Source organism: Pteropus vampyrus, unplaced genomic scaffold (assembly GCF_000151845.1).
Source record: "Pteropus vampyrus isolate Shadow unplaced genomic scaffold, Pvam_2.0 Scaffold8, whole genome shotgun sequence".
In the NCBI taxonomy this organism is placed as follows: domain Eukaryota; kingdom Metazoa; phylum Chordata; class Mammalia; order Chiroptera; family Pteropodidae; genus Pteropus; species Pteropus vampyrus.
Window position 1 is genome coordinate 2,876,989 of NW_011888789.1, and position 11,943 is coordinate 2,888,931.

Below are 11,943 nucleotides of genomic sequence, written 5' to 3' on the forward strand. Positions count from 1 at the left end.
AAAGCAATGTCTGTAAAATATTTAACACAATGCCTACATAGCATGTCTTAGGTATTCTCATTAGAGGATGGCTTAGAAAAAGGATGCTCATTGTCACAGATATTGATGTCCAGGAAGAATATTCCAAAAGATACAGTACAGATATGTCTAAGAAACACCCAATAGTCTGGCCCAGCTAAACAATGTACGTATAAAGGATTAGGCAGAAATAAGGCTAGAAAGGTAAATTAAGGCCCTACTGTAGAAAACCAGTCCAAAAAGTTGGGACTTTATATCAGAGGAAATCACATATAAAACAAGAGTGGAATCAAGAAACTGGCAGACATTTATAAATTATATGTAGAGAGTAAGTGACAGGATGAGGACAATGGGACAGAAGAAAAGGAAGATGGATAGGGACATTTCAGAAACATAATCTGTATGATTTTGCAACTGCTTAGATAGGGCTAGGATCTGCAAATATGAGGAAAGTAGATTGTGAAAGCACAAATAAAGTTAATATTGCTATAACAACATGGCTCGAACTTGAGTGACTAAGAGTGCCAAAAACATAAATCTACAAAAGGAGTAGAGAATTCTCTAATTCTGTTGTATTTCTCCAATTGTTGATTTGTATTTTCTAGATATTTAATCGTAAAACGTACATTAGAGACCATTTGACCTTTTCCTTTCTAGTTCTTATATTTCTCATTCTTTTCTGTTGTCCATCACAGTGGTCAACATTTCTAACATAATGCTCAATAATAATGGGAGATAATGCTCAATAATAATGGGAGATAACTGGCCTCCTTTTCTTGTTTCTGAATTTAACAGGAAAGTTCTTTTTATTTCTCCACCAAGTAAGATGCTGGCTTTGAGCTGTGTGTGTGTGTGTGTGTGTGTGTGTCTGTGTACATATACCTATATCTGTATTTCATATTGATAATAAGGAAATATCCATTAATTCCTATTCTATTGACAGGGTCGTTCTTTTTTTTTTTGGTTTTTTTTTTTTTAACATGAATGAGTGTTGAATTATTTTCAAATTCATTTTCTATATCTTTGAAGGTGATTATATAATTTTTCTCCCTAGCTCTATGCTACAGACTGAATTCATATGTTGAAATGCTAACTCCCAAGGTGGTGGTATTAAGAGATGGGGACTTTGGGAGATCAGGTCAATGGGAAGAAGCCCCCGTGAATGGGATGAGCACCCTTATAAAAGAGACCTGGGAGAACTCTCCTGACCCTACTTCATGTTAGGACACAGTGAGAAACTGCCCGTTTATGACCCAGGAGGCCAGCTTTCACTAGACACTGAATCTACCAGCACCTTGATCTTAGATGTCTAAGGCTCCAGAACAGTGAGAAATAAATGTCTTCTATTTATAAGTTGACTTAACCTAGACTACAGTAGTTTATTATAGCAGTCCAAAGGGACTAAGACACTCTATTAATATGATGGATTAAATGAATTGATTTCCTAATATTGAACCATTGTGCCTTCTTGGAATAAACTCCACTTGGTCACGATAAATTAATTTTTAATATGCTCTTGGGCTTTCATTGCTAATTGTTCTTTTTGTCATAAATATTCATAAGTGAAATTATTTTTTCTTTTTTGGTCGTAACTTTACACTCAAATTATAAAATGAATTTGTAAGTTTTTCTGTTTTTTTTCTATGTACTGGGATGTTTTAAGTAGCGTTTAGATTATCTGAGCTTTAAAAATTGGGTAGAAATTCCCATGAGATACTATTTTTCTATTTTGATGGTTATCATTAATTCTAATCACATATATTTGTTTTCTCCCTTTTTTCTTGATTATTTTATTTAGTACTTTTTCTTTGTTGATTTTTTTCCAAAGAACTTTTATATTTCTTGCTTCTACTGCTTTGTTTTCTTATTCATTATTTTTTTAAATATTATCAAGTTTTTTTTTTTTTATTCCACTTTTCCTTGGTTTACTAGCTTTAGGAATTAGACATTAAATTGCTATATTTTCATTTTTATTGTTATGATAACTGCTTTATCTGCATCCAAAATTTTCTGATATATTGTTTACATTTCCTATTTCTCCTTTGAGAAGTACTGTAATTGTGTGTGTGTGTGTGTGTGTGTGTGTGTGTGTGTGTTAAATTTCCAGGAAGAAGGACTGTTTTGACTCTTTTAAATTAATGTCTGATTTTATTTCACGTAGCCATCGAATGCTGTTTGTATTATTTCTGTTCTTTGAATTATTGAGATCTTCTGTGTGGCCTAAAATGTCACTTTTGGGAATATCAATGTGCGCTTGAAAAGGTGATATATTTTCTATTAATGGTATATGGAATTTGACATATATGTATGAGATCTACCTTATTGATTATGTTATGTCTTTTATATCCTTAATTTTTCATTATCTTGATTTTGTTGGATTGAGAAAGATGTGTTAAATTCTCCAAATTAATATATTTTTGTCTGTTTCTCCTCTCATCTTTATAGTTTCTGCTTTATAAAATGTGTTATGTAACTGTTGTTTTCATTATGAATGGTAATCTTCAGCCTTATAAAGTATTCTTTCACTCTTAATGCTTTTGATCCGAAGTCTAGCTTGTCAAATACCAAAATTGCACAGAAGGAAATTGAGACTATTATTTATCTGAAGTAATGTTATGGACCTCAAATTAAAGTTTAGCACTTTTTCATTAAATTTTTTTCTACTCTTTGTTAGTTTCTACTCAGAACCTAATGGCAGTGGTGAGAGAAGACATTGGAGTGCTCTGTCACTTTATCTGCATATATATTCCTCTGTAACAGTCAGCTAAGAAAAAGGAAGAGGAGTACATTATTTAATGAGGAAATACTTTAAATAAAGCTGTATGCACGTAGATAGTTAAATGGTAGAAAAAGGAGATGAACCCAAAGAGATGAGCATTGTAATCAAATATGTTCTTGTTAGGGATATCTGAAGTGTCTATGAAGCACCAACCTACCTAAGGAAGTTGCTGCAATGGAATATGTTATAGGTCTGACACATTGAGGACTCCACCTGAAAATATTTTTCACGAAGACTATAAATTATACTGTCCATCATGGAGTGTCATACATTTTTCCATCTTTTTCAGTGTCCAGGACAGAACCTTGCACATAGTAGATGTTTTAAAAAATTCTAATTGAATTGTGATACCCTTAATCCATAGGCTATGGTATTTTTGAAGACATTTCCATGGGAAAAATGTATGTCATACAAAAGTAACAAGCATTTTAATTGTAAAATGATAAAATGGTATAAATTGGTATAAATTGATTCCATATTCCCTGGACAAAGCTAAATTGGATATGTAGGCTGAGGGCAAATTATAGAACGCTTGATGCAAGGATAATAAGTTTAAACATTATCCAGGAGATGATAGCAATGTAGAGGATTTTAGATCAGTTGAGTATAAAGACCATGTGGGCTCTAGGTAGGTAAGTAATTTCTTAGGGAAGGATGAGACTGCCAACTGGTAGACCAGGTGAGAGATTATTGCAGTAGTTCAGATGAGAGAATCAAGGTGTAAATCAAGGTCATGGCAGTGCAAATGAAGTGAAGGAGCAGATACATCTTTGGATTCCCTATAATTTCATTCACAGCTTCCAGTCCACTGTCTTTGCCACCTGTATGCACCTGATTGTTAGCCTGCATGACAAGTTGGCTCATGTGTTCACATGCACATGGCAGATTAGTTCATTGAGGATCTTTGAGAGGAGTATGAGAAATTATACCAGAGACCACTGGTTTCTGAGGATCTATACCTCACCCTCTCAAGTAAAATAAAAAAGAAGCCCTTCCATATTCCCCAGACAAACACATTCAGAAATTATTGGGATTCTTTGGATAGTTTAGGTAATTAATATGCAGCTTCTCTGTTTATATGATCTAGACAACTACCCTTTTTGGAAAGTGAGAGGGGCTAATGAAGCCTGTGGCATTCTCTTAGTTGAAGAACCTAATCAACTTTTCTCTCGGCCTTTTCTGACTCCTCCAGAAACTCACTGTTGAAACTATATTTCTAGCATTCTATGGTAGACACTGGGTCACCAGAGAACACAGGTTCTAATTTGTATCACTGCATACACAGCCAATGAAAACTAGTCTCAGCTGTGTATGGGGCTTTGAAAGAGCTTTCAACCTTTGGGACATTACATGCTACACAGAGTTGGTCAGTACCCTGTTTTAACAAATTCAGACCACCACAGCTCTAGAATGAATGAGATCCAGAAATTCAGACCATGCCTGGTAAGGTTTATTACCTTCTGTTACTCATTTGAGCTCTTTTTATTATATGAACGTTTCGAGATACCCTTTGGCGAACGAAGCCAAAATATCCAGAATGGAAATAAAAGGGGGAAGTTATGATAACTGTGTAGAATAGTTAACATAACAGGCCTGAGACCTCTATCCTTCAAAGTACCTGCTTGCAAGATTGACACTTGGCTGGCATCAGGGGAGCAGTTCCCTGCACTGAAGTAAATCTTTCCCCAATTGATAAAAGTGACTTACTATGCCTAAACTATTTGTAGAAACTGGTTTCTGCCAAATACCCACTTTCCTTCTGTGAGTCTAGAATTTTGATAGAAGGTGTCTACATGACCACTTCCAGGTAAAATCCCTGGGCACTGAGTTTCTGATGCACCCCTGGTTGACAACACGTGTTTTCACTATCCATTGCTGGGGGAATTAAGCACACACTGAGTGTCTCTACTGGGAGAGAAGTCTCGGAAATGTGGGCTGGTTTCCTCTAGACTGCTTCCTATGCACATTTTCCCTTTGCTGATTGTTTTATAATCCTTTCACTGTAATAAAGTGAGTATATGACTCTATACTGAGTCCTGTGAGTCCTAGCAAACCAACAGACCTGAGGTGGTCTTAGGGACCCCTGACACCAGGACTGTCTCCTATTTCATTAATTTTCATATTAAATATCCTTTAAGGATTTCTACCAAAACCGAGAGAAAACTAGAGAAACTTAGCTCCATTCTATTCTGTAGGGAGAAGAAGAGGTTTTTTTGTTTTTTTCTTATCCTAAGTCCTATTAATGAATTCAGTCTTTTGTTCAGGGTGCTAACTGCTCGCATGTTTTTCGTTTTCCCCGGTTATACCTTGCATTAATTCTGCCTGGCCTTCAGATGCCTTGCCTTCTCCCCTCTGTTCTCAGCACCTGCCTCACACCCTGCTTGTCATGTTAATTCATGTGGACGCATTTCTGTAGGTTATCAACCTTGAGTTACCTCCTCAGTATTGATTTTCGCAGTCTTCTCCTTCCACACATATCCACAGCATTGGTTGGGAGGCGCTTTCACTACTTGTTCATTATCACTGAGCCACTCAGTGGCTTCATCAGCTCCTGTGACCTCCCTGCAAGGAAAACAAATCAGGCAAAGTCCATTATGTTAGTCAAGTATATTCTGTGTGTAGACCTATTGCCACTTTCACGCTTCTTATTTATATATGTAAAGCCAAAAAATTTAAAATCAATATATGATAGAGAAGATTAAAAACTTGAGTAATACCTAAAATCGCTATTTTTTCTGAGACGTTTTTTTAGCTAATAGGAATACTTAAAAAGTTAAAAACCCATTTGCAACAACAACAACAAAAAGAATAAGGAAATATCTGAATTCTTTATATCTTTATTTTGAGGTCTGTCCTGAAGAAAAAAAACTATTTCGAGAGAATTTTATTAGATTTTAGTTTCTGAATCCTTATATTGGAAAGAAGTCCAAAGTACTGCTCAAGTGATTTGAATATACTACTAAAACAAATTTTTGAAGCACAGATCCTGTGGTTTAATCGTGTGTCATATTGTGGGAATCAGTCACGAGCGCATGATATCCTAAGAGCAGGTGGAGAAGCAAAGGACTTGGACTTGGCATAAGATCTGTAACAGATGCCAAGAAAATGATCTTGCCATGTACACTGATTTTACCATAAAGACTGGCGAGACCTAGTTCCCTAAGAATGCTCTGAGGACAGTTGTGAGTCAGGCAGCAGTCAGCATCTGGGATCTGAGTTATACGTGGACCCTTCAGGTGTCTTTCTACATTTACATTACTCCTTTGCATAAGACACTGTTCACTATAAATTACCATGTTCAACAGCTGTTAATTCTTGTAACAACTTTTTTGGGAACCATCCCAAATGATTCCTAACACCAAGTGATTCTTGACACAAAAATCCCTAGAAGAAAGCAGTGAATAGATCATGTCTTCCATCTTTTCTTAAACAAAAATAATGAAAAAACAAAACTTTAGTCAGTCTGCAAACTACATTTCTTCTCTTTCTGACTTCACTGAGATTTTGGATACATGACACCTGCACTTCCCTTTGGTTCAGCAGCTTAGAGAGAACTTATAATTCTGCATAGCCTAGAATCAATATTTTTAAGGTAAGAATTATTTTTCATTTGTGTAACATCTTTTAAAAGTTATTTAAATGTTTGGGGAGAGAATTGCTAGAATAAAACATGTAGATGATGGACATCTGCAATATATCATTTACATTAATTCTCACAGAATAATTCTTGATAAATCTTTTCTCTAAATTTTTTTTTCGTTTTTTTGTTTGTTTGTTTTGTTTTGTTTTGCCACATAACTTTGACATATTACATGTACTCATTGGGCTTGATTTTCTCATCATAAGAGAAGAGCCCTGTGCTGGGGAACTTGTAATAGTGACAGTACTCGGGCATAAGGCAGATAAATGGTAATTAAGCAAGGCGTGTCCATGCAGAGCTATAACATACCATTGGATTTTCAAGGCAAGACTCCAAGGTACTATATTGGATAATCAGGCTGAACTTACAGATCATTACCATGGCAGATTCTCAGTCCTGTCTACGGTGGGGACAAGAATGGGGAGAGAATGTATATTACAATTTGGATAACACATGGCTACTCAGAAATCACTAAGGATGCTAAAGGAGCAAAGCTCTCATAGCTGAGCCCAGATCGCAGTTAGGTATCTTTGATTAAGTGTGCTGAACTCCAGAGCATAGGGGTATTGATGCTGTTGATAATCTTGTTTACTGCAGTCAGGATTGACTAAACAGCAACAGAACTGAACCTATAGATTATAAAGAGGAGGGAGGTCGTGTGTCATAGCCATAAGGAGCTGAGAAAGAGAAACAGAAGGAGAATATATGGAGAGTGGGAGTGGGAGGGTTAATGTTAAATGCCTATATTTATTTCTGTTTTAAAACAAAATTTCGATGATTATATGAAGTGGATGCACAAAATCTCAAAACTTTTTTTAATAAAAAGATAATTACAAATCTAAAAAAATGCTCATACAAATAAAAAATGGGTTTCTAACTCTCAATTCTGTGGTCTTTATCAAGTTTTTAAAAAATTTTTTCGATCTGTGTGTAAATTTGTTACTCTATAATCATATGATAAGTACTAACTAAATGCAAATAATAATTTTTTAAAATTTCAAGTTCAAATAATTTCCTGTTAATGAATCATTTCAACTACTCATTCATTAGAACACAGAGCAGCCTGTAGTACAGATATTTTCCCACTAATTAAATGCATTTTGCTGTTTGTATTATATAAACTACCTATCATAACACCTAGAATAGTGTGGGCACTCAATAAATGAAAGCTGTTAGTATCATCATTACTAAAACGCAGTTTTACCTAAACAAATATTTTGAAATAAAGACTTCACATGCTATTAAAGTCATAGTTATATTTTCCCCAAGCTTTTATATAATAATCACATTTAGAAAGAAAAGAGCATTGAGATAAATATTAATTAAAAATAATGCAATAGATGATATGAAGAAGCAGTGCCAGTGTGAGACAGAAAGACCTTAAAAATACATTTCAGAATGGGATGTAAAAATTTAGAGATTATCTGTAGATATAAACCTATTGTTAATTATTTAAGTTATTTTCTATTACGCGAAGTAAAAAAAATTGACAGAAAGGTAGTGGGGGTGCAAATGGTGAATGGAAGAGTAGAAAAAAGGAAAACTCCTTTAGAAACATGCCCTCAGGAGGAAAGCCGATTTCGTAAAAGCCAGATGTGAGCAGGATTGCCGTCTGCGGATAAGAAGTCAAAGACTCTGGTGTTTGGGAAGACACTGCTTCAGCATTGCAGTGTGACAGAAGAGACTATTAGAAGCACTGTGGTCCTGTTTATCATCCAGCAGTCCTGCAATGCCTGAGGGGAAGCCACAGCATAACCACGGAAGCTGCAGCTGTGCCTGTCATCTGTGCCCTCAGCTCTGCCATCACTCTTTTTCAGACCAAGCTATAGCTATAAGTGGCCCGATATTCAAATTTGAGGTCACGCCAAAGCTATAAAACAGATGTTGGATGTAGCTGAAATAAAAAATAGTATATGACAAAAGCCTAAATAGTACAAGAGAGGGTGATTCTCCAAGCTATCCATCCCCATTATTTCATGGGACTCCAGCTCTACCTTTAGGAGAAAAGATCTCTGAATGAGTGGGGCTTATCAGTCAATGTCATTTTCATGATAGCTACCATGTATTTATTTACAAGCCTCCTGTGTGCCAAGCATCGTGATAGTATTCCCTTTTACTTTCATTTACTAGATATACAATAATGAACAAAACAGATTCAGTCATAAAGCTCATGGTTTACAGCCTAGAGGAGAAGATAGACTTTAAACAAGTAACATATGATCCCAAATTGTAATAAGTGCCGTCAAGGAAAAGAGGTTGCTAAGAGCAATTCTAACAGAGACTGGGTGGCTAGGGCGGCCTAGAGGAAATTCCATTAAGATGTTTCCGGGACAAGAAAAAGAGACTGTGAACCAAAATGGCTGGAAGTCTCTTCTCTCACACTCCAGGTCATGGAGAAGTAAAGCAGGCTTCTTGGAGGGTGGCTCAACCATGTCTCAGGAGCCTGGGTTCTTCTTTCGGCTCTGCTGTCTACAGTATCAGTTTCCTTTTAAGTCTGGGACTTTTTATGGTTATAAGATGTCTCAAAGGGGAGTAGGGGTAGAAAAGGGTAAATGTGGTCAAATATATGGTGACAGAAGGAAATATGACTAGGTGGTGAACATACAACACAATACACAAATGACGTATTGTAGGTTTGTGTGTTTGAAACCTATGTAATTTTATTAATCAATGTCACTCCAATAAATTTAATTTAAAAATATGTCTCAAACAAAATAGAAATTTCTCTCTCACTTAAAGATGGTTGTATCTAGGATTACTTGTATTCTTATTCACTTCCAGCATGAGAGGGAAAGAGAAATAAACTTAGAGACTTAAGTCCTCACCTTCAGTCTAATTGAGCCACGTTGGCAGAAAGGCTGTTAGCTGTCCACCAAGATCATTGTCCTCAATTTTTAGCAAAGCACATAGCCACCTGGAGTAAAGATTACATTTCTTAGCTTTCTTTATAACTGGGTATTGCCATGTGACTAGATTTTAGCAATGGCATATAAATGGAAGTGATTTGTGTAATTTCTGAAAGATAGCCTTACAGAAAGGGGATATGTCTTTCTGTATCTCTTCTTCCTTCCTGCTGCTCGAATGTGAATATGCAGCCACATATTGACAATGACACAGCAATATGGATCCTGAGCGCTTGATACCTATGGCACCACCCCAACCCTTGACCATTTCTCTCTTCACTTCTTTCAAATGAGGAGAAACAAATTTTTATTTTGTTCGGACCACTAGTTGGGAGTATTTTTTGCCATATGCAGCTCCAAGCAAGTATACTCTCTTTTAAGCCATTGCCCAGACAGGGGACTGCCATACGCTGGCTGATATTCAGTCTGTGTTCTGCCCTGGACTATGGATGTGGTTGTAGTTCCTGAGTTGTAGAGGTTGTGTGAGGGAGAGCTGGACAAAATCAAAGTGCAATTAGGAAGAAAGAAAGGAGAAAGGTTACTGAGTGACTGACCAACAATGACCACTAAGAAAGATTATTAGTCAATCAGGCAAAGAGAGAAGGGCTGAACAAGGCAGAGTAAGAGTACATGTCAAGTCTCTGAATGAGAATGAGCTTGGATGTGATTGTGTTCACAGAGCTGAAAGAAAGTTAATATAAGTGAAGGGGGAAATGACGTGAGACTGATCAGATTATGTCAGACCTTGTTGTAAAGTATACCCATGTTTCCCAGAATTGTTCTAGTTTCGCCAGGTTGTACTGGGAAAATTGGGATAGTATTTCCTTTTACTTTCAAAAATGTCCTGGTTTCTATAATAAATTCTAAGATTATGCTACAAATAAAACTCATGTTAAGAGATTTGGACTCCATTCTAAGTACAATAATAGGAAGCTGTCTTTTTCCTCATTTTGTCTTAGTACAAACATTAGGCTTTATCTTCTAGCTACTCCTTCTTTGTTTTCCTGGGTCAAGCTGGAAAATTCTTCCCAAATTGACTTCCCAAATTGACTATCTAGCCTCAAAGAACAGATTGAAAACTCATTTTTGCCTCTTCTGAGCCACTCTATGTTTCCTACAAGATCGCTTCTCTCTGTTTGGATTTCTAATCCAGCAATATAAGTATTTATAAGCAATCTTGCTATGATGTATGGGCAAGTTGCAATACCTTTCTTGGCCTCTTTCCTTTTGTAAAATGGAATTATTAATGCTATTACATTATTGAAGCTGTATTAGTCCACTAGGGCCGCCATTACAAAAATCAAGACTGGGGGTAGGGCGAGGGGGAAGCTGTCAACAATAGAAATTTATTTTCTCATAGTTCTGGAGGCTTTAAGTCCAAGATTAACACGCCATCAAGGTTGGTTTCTATGGAGACCTTTCTTCCTGGTTTATAAACGATGTCTTCATGTTGTGTCTTCACATGGCCTTTTTCTATGCCTGGAGAGAAGAGGGGAGTGGGAAGAGAGAAAAGAGGGAGGGAGAGAAAGATCTCATCTCTTCTTCTTTTAAGGACACCAGTCCTACCAGACTTCTCTTTAGCTCAGGATGGCACATAAGCCTCATTTTTGCCTGAGCGTCTATGGAATCTGTCATCCCCATCCTTATGACCTCACTTAACCTTTATTACCTCCTCTTGGGCCATAACTCCAAATTCAAGTCCATTGGGAGTTAGGGCCTCAATGTAAGATGAATAGAAAATGAGATTCCGCATGAAGTGCACTTGGAATAGAGCTTATATTCAATATTTTGATATATTTTAGGATGTATCAAAATACTATTTAATAGATATTTCTATATATTCTAACTTTATATTATACTGCGCAATAAATGTTATTTGCTATTATGGTTATTTTTTCCCCCCTAAGGCTTAACTTTTTCATTTCATCCCCGACCTCCTCTTCAACTCAATCTATATATCCAGACTTTCACCCCTTAGGACAATCGTATCCCCGACGGACTTTAATGAGCCATTCTTAATCTAAATTAGTGACCCTCATATGTAAAATTACAGTTCAGAAATTTTTGTTTATACTGTTTAAAAGAAAACAAAAACTTGGAATATGACTCAGTTGCTTTATTACAACCAGAGTGGAATGGGACAATATTATATACAAAATTAATTGGGAAGAAAACAATATCTTTGACATGTCATACTAAGTATTATTTGAAAGAATAATCCAATACAGTGATAAAATTTGTGATTAGTGTCATGATCTGTCAATTCAGAAAAGAAAAAGGGCTTTACTTTCAGTGACTTTGATACAGCTGACAGTTATGATATATGCAATCTTGCTATTTTATTATAAACTATATTCGTCTTATTCATCATCTCTGGGTTTTAAATAGTAACTGCATTTATAATGTAGTTAAATGTACGTTTTTAATTCTCCATCAAATATCAAATGGAGAAATATTACAGAATTACTTCAAATGCCAGAGTCTATGCCCTCCAACAGGTCCCAGGGGAGAATAAAACTTCCCTGGTTTTTTCAGAGCCCCTCAAAAAGCCCTACTCTCCCAAGACACAGAAATGTGTATGATATACAGAGAGGAAATGCTTG